We start from the raw sequence: 8,994 nt of genomic DNA on the forward strand, positions 1-8,994 counted from the left end.
GACGATATCCAAGCAATGATCGTTACGTAGGCATCACGTCCAAGATTAGTAGACCGACTCCTGCCTGCATCTACTACTATTACTTCACACATCGACCGCTATCCAGCATGCATCTAGTGTATTAAGTTCATGAAAAAACAGAGTAATGCACTAAGAACGATGACATGATGTAGACAATATCTATCTATGTAGAGATAGAACTCATGACGATATCCAAGCACTGATCATTACATAGGCATCACGTCCAAGATTAGTAGACTGACTCCTGCCTTCATCTACTACTATTAATTACTCCACACATCGACCGCTATCCAGCATGTGTCTAGTGTATTAAGTTCATGAAAAAACGGAGTAATGCAATAAGAACGATGACATGATGTAGACATCTATATAGAGATAGATAGAGTTGGAATCCTTTTAAGTTTCTATTTGTTCTAACATGCGTCTATCCAGCATGCTTCTAGTGTATTAAGTTCATGAAAAAAATGGAGTAATGCAATAAGAACGATGAGATGATGTAGACAAGATCTATCTAACGCGCACCCCTCTTCTCTCTTCACGTACGAGTCATAGAGATAGATAGAGTTGGAATCCTTTTAAGTTTCTATCTGTTCTTCTGTAAAACGATTGTCTCTATAACATACGTGCGAGAGGATCTCTCTCTCTCTCGATCATCAATATAATCCTGCAGGCTCTTCTCTGGAGGGTTGAGACGCTTCATCATTGTTTACAGACAGTAGGGTAGGGTTCCCTGATGGCACTCCGGCTGCAGATTTCAATGTCACGTCGACTCTATGTGAGAGTGGTGGGAGCGGTAGCGGCGGTGCGCCGGCGGCCCGCAGTGGAAGAACAGTTGGGCTGGATCCCCAAGGGGTTGGTTGTAATTTTCTTGTTTGTTGGGGTTCTTTGTACCACTATTTGGTTTCAATATATCTTGAGGTCCTTGTCACAAAAGAAATAGAATAAAATAAAATAAGAAAGCGTGCGTGTACAATATAATGTTTAACAACAATGACCCGGATTGTTATTTCGATCTCATCCTGATGCTCCTTCTGCAAGTAAAGTGTGCGTCGATGTCCTCCAAGAGTAGTATACAGTGGATGAACTGTTGAACTGAACTGAGCCCGTGAAGAAGACCGGCCCTGACACACGCCTGAGCCAAAAAATTAAAGCAAGCAGATACCTGCGCCCCAAGTGAAGTGAAGTGTGGGAGCATATGCTTTATTATGGGCACTCTCGTTATGTAGAAATGTTTTTGTTTTCAAGGGCAAAGATATCTCTCCTTTGCAGGTTATTTTCTGTGGTACGCAATCGTTTCGTATGTGGTCTAGGCTACACCGAATGGAGTATCAACCGCTAATTAAAGCGGTGTGTACGTGGTTGGAGCGGGTGGCCAGGGAGGTCTTCACCCAGCATAGGTGGCAGTATAATCTTCGGATTGGCGCACCAACTCCCTTGAGATAGGCATACCATCGGTCCTATATGATCCTAGTATTGTTGATATGTCGCTTTTTTATTTTCTTTCAGTTTGTTTTGGTTTTGTTGTGCGTATCTTAATTATGCAAAAGCTGAACCATGTTCATTGTGTTTTGTATCCATTTGATGCTACATTTTGTGTCAATAAAAATGCTCTTTATCAAAACAGTGAAGTGAAGTATGTGATGGCAATGCCGAGACACCCGGGCCCTGATGATCTCGATGAGCGTAAATCGACGACGACGATGACATGATTGATCGATGGCGCCGTCGGGCCTCTTCTCGCCATGTCTAGGCTTCAGCAGTTGTGCTGCTCACGCTGCACGTCTGGTGTTTGCTTGCTCCTCACACGCAAACTATTTTTGGCTACTGTAAACACACACAGTTCAGATGAGATGAGGTTCCTAGAGAAGAATATATATCGCTGGGTCAATAACGCATGATGATCCACAAGGATATATACCGGCAACCACGATGCCTGTCGTCGTCGTAGTACGTACGAGTGTTCGTCGGTGGTTGGACGCCAGCTAGCTATAGGAAGCGGTAGGATTTCCATTCACGCATGCATCCATCAACTAGTGCAGTGACTCGAGCTGCCCGCCATCAGTAATGAGGCCATGAGTCCATGACTGTATGCAGCAGATACTCCTTGAACCATCATGCACGCAGCAGGACAGAAGATGGCATGCATGCATCACGCATGCTCGACAAGGGTCACTGCCAAACTGTTGCAGCGGTACTGGAACATCTGTAGCCACGATCGATCCATGTTCACCAATGGATCCTCGCCTCGCCCTGTCGTCCGTACCTGCTACGTGTTCCTCCGTCGCTGGCCATGGCTCACGGGGAGTGCCACGCGCAATAACTTGTGCGGCTCTCATATTTAGTGGCATGCTTGCTTTCCTGCCTCGCTTCAGCAGTACCCATGGGTCATGGCCACCATCTGCAACCAGCTGGCCATAAGCCTCCATCGCCGCACTGATCAGCTCAGGTCGCTATGTCTACGATAGAGAGTGAAAGCGTGCTGTGTAGCCAAGCTTCCCAAGCTTCTTCGGCAGATTAATGGAGGCTCAGGCTCGCCCATTTTCCCTAGACCTGTCTCTGGCGCTGACCCCCATGCCACCTCCGTTACCAGCAGCAGCAGGGGATGCTGTTTCGAGCTCTGCCGCCCGCTCGAAGCGTTTCTCGTGCCTCTTCTGCGAGAAGAAGTTCCCCAAGTCGCAGGCGCTGAGGGGCGGCCACCAGAACAAGCACAGGAAAGACAAGGGTGTCCGCATCTGGATTCTGGAACGCCGGGCCGCTGGCCACCGGGGCTATGGAGCGTACCCTGGCGACGCTTGACGACGAAGAGCGGCGGCAGCAGCAGGAGCTTCATCTCAGCCTTAAGCTTTAGCTAGCTAGGCAGCCAGCTCCATAGCCCCGGTGGCCAGCTCCTATGTATGCGCGTTTCTTCTCCTCCGTAACTAACTAGAGCCTGAGCGGGTATCCATGTGCTAATATATATATATATATATATATATATATATATATATATATATATATATATATATATAGTAATTAATGGAGATTAAAATTTGAGTAATTTTGTAAACTACGAGATACATTTCTTCACTCATCATCTGCCTTGGTTGATAGTATTTCAAATTTAAACCCTATAAGCCGGAAAGAGGAGAGTATGCATGCAACGAATCCCCATTTAAGAAAAACAAATCTCAGACCATGTTTGCAATTGCTGCATTGAGTTGTGAAAGCTAGTGAAAATCGACTACTTTGCTGTAAAGAAAACCCATTACACCTGAAAAAATAACATACTCCCTCTAATTGTTATTTAAACATATACAAAAAATAAGCGTATTTGAATAAGTCAATTTGATGAGAAATGAATAAGTAGGCTATAATATGTACGTGATGCGTTCACATAATGTTTTCTTCCATTCTTAACGAAAATATGCATCATATATTAAACAAACAAGAATTAACCCTTTGCTAACATTTCCTTGCAAGCATCTTAATTACTTGACACAACTAAGGCATGTAGAGTGCTGGTTGGCAACCTACTCTTAGCTCTCCATGTTATTTAGAATGGCAACAGAAACATGTTATACAGTGAAGAGCAAGATTCTCCATATGTATAGCATGGATGCAACATAATATATATATATATATATATATATATATATATATATATATATATATATATATATATATATATATATATGAAAATGGGTTGATACTCCTAGGAGTACATACTCTCACCTTCGAACTCCACACACACACGTACTAGCGAGCAATCGTTCTGTGTCCATCTAAGCATCTAGCTATTATTTAATAATTTAATTTAATTAAAGTATTACTATTCCATCTAACCCCTCCGCATGGATCTGGAAACAACTTCCGTTTTAGTAGGGAATTTAGTTACCATTAATAGCTAGTTAGGCTGACTCGCCCGACGTGGGCGCTCACCCAGGCATGGGCTCTCCGGCAGCTTCACACACGTTTATGATCTTCTGGTGATTTGATTCACAAGCGGGGCAGCATGCGACTCATCTGCTATGAACGCGCAAAGGATTTTATCGTATTGGTAAGTGAGCTGATCGTTGATTCCATCCGGCGGAAGCGAGCCGGTTGTTTCCTCTGACATCTCAATCGGTGGCAAGCGATCCATGGCGAATTGGCGCTGGCTAAGTACAGCTAAGGTTTCCATCAATTTTTTATTTTTTTTGCGGGTGAGGTTTCCATCAATTTTATATTGCATATACCAGGATATGATCACCGTATCTCTATAAGAAGCGCTCATGTATTTTGCTTTCTTCTGATGGACGGATGCATGTGGATGCACATACATCCACATTACCACATCTGATGCACGTACGTGCATCCTTTGCACTTGGATTTTTTTATTTTTTATTGGGATTCCACTTCTGTGTTACCTCTGAACTTGACATGTTGCATACTTGAGCTGGAATTCTAATCTCATCATACAAGACATCATCTGTTGCGGCTGATTCGATCTACCTCGGTTTTGATAGATGCATCGAACACCGGCCGGCCAACCAGCGTGCGTCTTCCGAATGTTGACGTGGCATACTGGTGGCGATGACGCCTCCCGTCGCATGGATTACTGCAACTTCTCTCATGGACGTCGACGACCACAATCGTGTTGCTTCGACAGTGTTTCTTTATTTTCTGTCTATGAGCCACATACTATGGACACCAGATCTAGATGCTTGGAATTGAATTGTACACTTCTTCGTGGATTAGACTCCTTTTAATTCATGTATTTCCTTAAGAAACTATATACTCCTTTTGTAGTAGTATATACCCATCAGCTATAACTCGACACAACTATTTTGGTATGCACTAAAAGTAAAAATGAAGTATATACTGACTAACAAAAGTAATATTTACCGACTCACAAAAATGCATATTTCGTAAAAAAATGTAGTATATACTGAACCAGAAAAATAGTATATATACTCACACATTAAAAAACTATCTTTTTGATTTCAACAGTATGTTACTTGCCGTGAATTTATACAGAGAAGAGTCGGTACAATCTATGTACCTGAAATTAGTACCTTATATGCACTACTTTTGATGGTAGCATTACATTACTAAGAAGAGCAGTAAACAAAGCGCCCGCTACTCTAAGCAGTGTAAAAAAAGGTATACTCCATCACAAAAAATGGTATGTAGTTCATTTCAAAATATATAGTATATACACCATATGAAAAGAAGTGGTATATACTCTCGAAGGGCCAGAAGTGGTCTGTGGTAAATATGTGGTATATACTTCGTTCCAAAGAGGAGTATATACTAAATCTTAAAATCAAAATGACACAATTTGTTAAACTTATATTACTCCCTCCGTCCCAAAATAAGTGTCTTGAGCATAGTACAAATTTGTACTAGAGCTAATATAAAGTGAGACACTTATTTTGGGACGGAAGGACTATATGACTTCCAAAAAATATTACAGCAGCAATATAATAAAATGCTATGTATATATACCACATGTATACAATAGCTAGCTACGTACCTTCAAGTGGAGGACATGTACTTCTATATACTACGTGGAGCATGTGGCCTGCAACCTAAACAAACTTCCTGTTCCACAAATATCGTTGCTTAATTATAGGATCAAGCCCATGCATGCACACTGCGACTATTGCATGCATCGCTTCCTTTTCTTATCGGTTGGTTTGTTAGCTACTGGATATCCAACCCAAAGACCCATTAGGGAGTGGGAGTATGTACTCCTGGGAGTATAAAAGAGGAGCCCTATATATATATATATATATATATATATATATATATATATATATATATATATATATATATATATATATATTCTCTTAGTTTGCCATATATATATATATATATATATTCTCTTAGTTTCAGTATTCAAAGTATCAATGCAAATAGTCATACTCCAACAACCAAACTAGCAGCCAAATTTTCTTACCACACGAGAGGTTTGCCCCCTCATGCAGCAGCAGCACTGTTGTGGTAGGTCCAGGAGGCGAATATCGAGCAAGCATGCACACAGTCGACGCATACTGGTATTCTTCTGAGGAGGACGATGTATACTATTTGACGGAGACTTGAGACAGGCCTATTCTTCTGAAGTGAAGTGTTTGTCATGGCATGCATGCCCAGGCCTAGTCGTAAATGATAATTGAGAGCTTGTCACAACGTACGAACTGAACTGACGAGGACACGACTGATCAGTACGTGTGTCTGTGGAGGCATCTCGTTTTGGCCATGTATACCTTTGCTTGTTATGGGCCGACATGTGCACATGCATCACGTCTGTGCCCCTTGCCCCAAGAGGACAATGAGAAGAATGTCATATATGGTGCTGATGTTGAAGAAGATCCTAATCTCATGGTGTTCCACAATTTGAAAAGTATAAGTGGCACATTTAGTTATGTGTCGTGTAACTAGGATCTTGTTGAATGTTATAAACATAATTAGTTTTGTCTGCACTGGCTCATGCGGGTTTAGGTTTTTCTGTTATGTGCCGACATGTCCCACATGTAGCTTTGGTTCGTACCCCTTGCCTTAGCAAGATTGATTGAAGAGGATAAATGGAAGAAAGTTATTATGGTAGTGATGTTGAAGATCATAATCCAAGGGTGTAATTCGAAAAGTATAAGCGGCCAAGGCACACCAAAGTCAAAGTGTTTGTCTGGGTTCTTCGACACGGTAACACTCGTACGCAGGGCTTCCTGCGTCGGATAGGCTTCCTCGAACATGATGACTGCCGCTTTTGCCCTGGCCGGGCTGAGACGATCATGCACCTGTTCTTCGAGTGTCTCCGCTTGCATCCGATGTGGGAGCGCGTTCTCGGCCTCCGCAATATGCCCGTCGATTTTGTTTGGCGTGCCTTCACCGCCTGCCACCCCTCCTGGGCTCGTCCGCTTCTAAGCATGGCGATGTGTTGTGTCCTTTGGGTCGTCTGGAAGACCCGGAACCGGATGGTGTTCGATAACATTCGGAGCTCCGATCTTGACTTGCGGCATTCAGTCCGGGAGCACCTCCGATTGTGGGTGGTCCGGCCCCCCTCCCGCGTTGACTATGCCCCGTTACTGCTGTGGTGCGAATCTATCTGTAGCTGATTCCCCCTTCTCTCTCTCTCCTCTCTCTCTCTCGCTCTCCCTCTCTCTCTCTCGCTCTCCCTCTCTCTCTCTCTCTCTTTCTCTCTCTGCTCCGCGGAGCTATGTAATCACTGATCCGAATGTCTTTATTAATACAAAAAATGAGTTCAGGTGGGCGATCGCCTCCTGTTGACTGCTCAAAAAAATTGCACTGGTTCGCCATGGCAATGACTTGGCACTGAAATACATTACTATAGCGATGGACATCTCATCGCGAGAAGTCCATTCTGCACCCGAGCTCATATGCTCCCGCATGAACAGTAAAATCGAAAAAAATCGAACAAAATTCAAAAAATTCCAATTTCTTTTTGAGAGAAACATTGACAAAAGTTCTAAGTGCCTGCAAAAATTCATCATGAAATCACATTCCTGTAAGGCGTGGCAAAAAAAAAACAAATTCAATGCTTCAAAATGCATTTGAAAGTAGCTTTTTCAGAGTACTATTTTTGTTTTTTTTGCCACACCTTCTAGGAATGTGATTTCATGACGAATGTTTGCAGGCACTTAGAACTTTTGTCAATGTTTCTCTCAAAAAAAATTGGAATTTTTTGAATTTTTTTGATTTTTTTTCAATTTTACTGTTCATGCGGGAGCATATGAGCTCGGGTGCAGATTAGCCGCGTCCCATCGCATCGGTACATTTTTCATCCAAAGTTCGAAAAAAGGAATCTTGATCTGACATTACTAGGCGTATCTTTTTAACCAAGCCACATCCAAATACTAATTAGGTGTTACATTGTCACTATACTTCTAGGACTGATTATGTCGTCATACCGCAACTAGTAGCGGTCAGCGCAACCTCTGTCAAGGGCCGCCATACCCACCTTCATGAAACGCCCCTACAAAAGCTCGCTCCGCCGCGTTCACCAATATCCACTAGAGGAAGAGCCACACCGCCAAAATATTTAAGGGCGATCACCTCCCCCGGCACAAACATCGGCGGGGACGAGGTTATGATTTGGCATTGATGCTACCCCCGCTCTCATAACGAACCTATCCTCCGGAGTAAGATCCGACTTTCTTTGTGAGTCAACCGGCCTCGCAAAGCTAGATCCTTCTTGCTATATCACAACTAGATGTGCCCTATCTATTACACATCTAAGTTCTATGTCATTGATTTTACACGGAGATTTAAGCCAAGATTTTTTTTTTATCAACGTTTGATTAAGTCGTTTAGATGTCCAATAACTGGGGCATATCTAGATGTGTGGTAGACAGGGCCTACTTTTTTTTAGAACCGGGCTTTATACCCCTTTCCATTGCAACGAACGGAAATACAACCAGTTCAAGCTAGAAAAACAGGAGGGGGGAAAGAGGCATAGCGAGTTCTAGCACTACCAGGAAACCCACCATACTCGCTCGCCGTCGAAACGAGTATCATGGGGCGAAAACCTGGGTAGCACAGCATAACACCTAACCTATTACATTCTTAAAAGATCAGATCAAAGTATCAAAACACAAGATGATGGACAGGGCCTACTTTTTTGAAAGATTGCATTCGCTTGATTTGGCCTTAATATTTGGTCTAGTGGAAACATGGTTAAGATTTGCCGAACTTTTGACCTTTCCATAAAAGAATTGGATCAACAACACAAGATGATGACAGAGAAGAATCACCGCCAAAATGCTACCACCTCTGTAGCCATGATCTGCCTCGGCATCCTTGTGGGCTGGTGGTCCTCTAGTTGGCTATAGCTGGTGGGCCCACCCGTGGTAGACGTTGGTGCACTTCACAATAATGCGGCTCCTAGATTTAGCAAGTGGTACACTCATGGCTAGCACTAGCAGTAGGCTAGAGAGTGAAGTAAAGCCACAGGAGAAGCTGAGCTGGCCTGCAAATATCTCCCATTCTTCTCCA

At 43.1% G+C, this 8,994-nt stretch overlaps 1 long non-coding RNA gene across 2 annotated transcripts; it reads left to right on the top strand.

Annotated features, from left to right (window-relative positions):
- The first annotated feature begins 3,896 nt into the window (after positions 1 to 3,896).
- Positions 3,897 to 4,714, top strand: LOC123057410 (uncharacterized). Of its 2 annotated transcripts, none has more exons than XR_006426829.1 (2): positions 3,897 to 4,202; positions 4,506 to 4,714. It is a non-coding gene; the product is annotated as an uncharacterized lncRNA (long non-coding RNA). The 2 variants fall into 2 exon arrangements; XR_006426828.1 differs by having other exon boundaries at positions 3,897 to 4,172.
- The last annotated feature ends 4,280 nt before the right edge of the window (positions 4,715 to 8,994 follow it).

This window comes from Triticum aestivum, chromosome 3A (assembly GCF_018294505.1).
Source record: "Triticum aestivum cultivar Chinese Spring chromosome 3A, IWGSC CS RefSeq v2.1, whole genome shotgun sequence".
Taxonomy (NCBI): Eukaryota; Viridiplantae; Streptophyta; class Magnoliopsida; order Poales; family Poaceae; genus Triticum; species Triticum aestivum.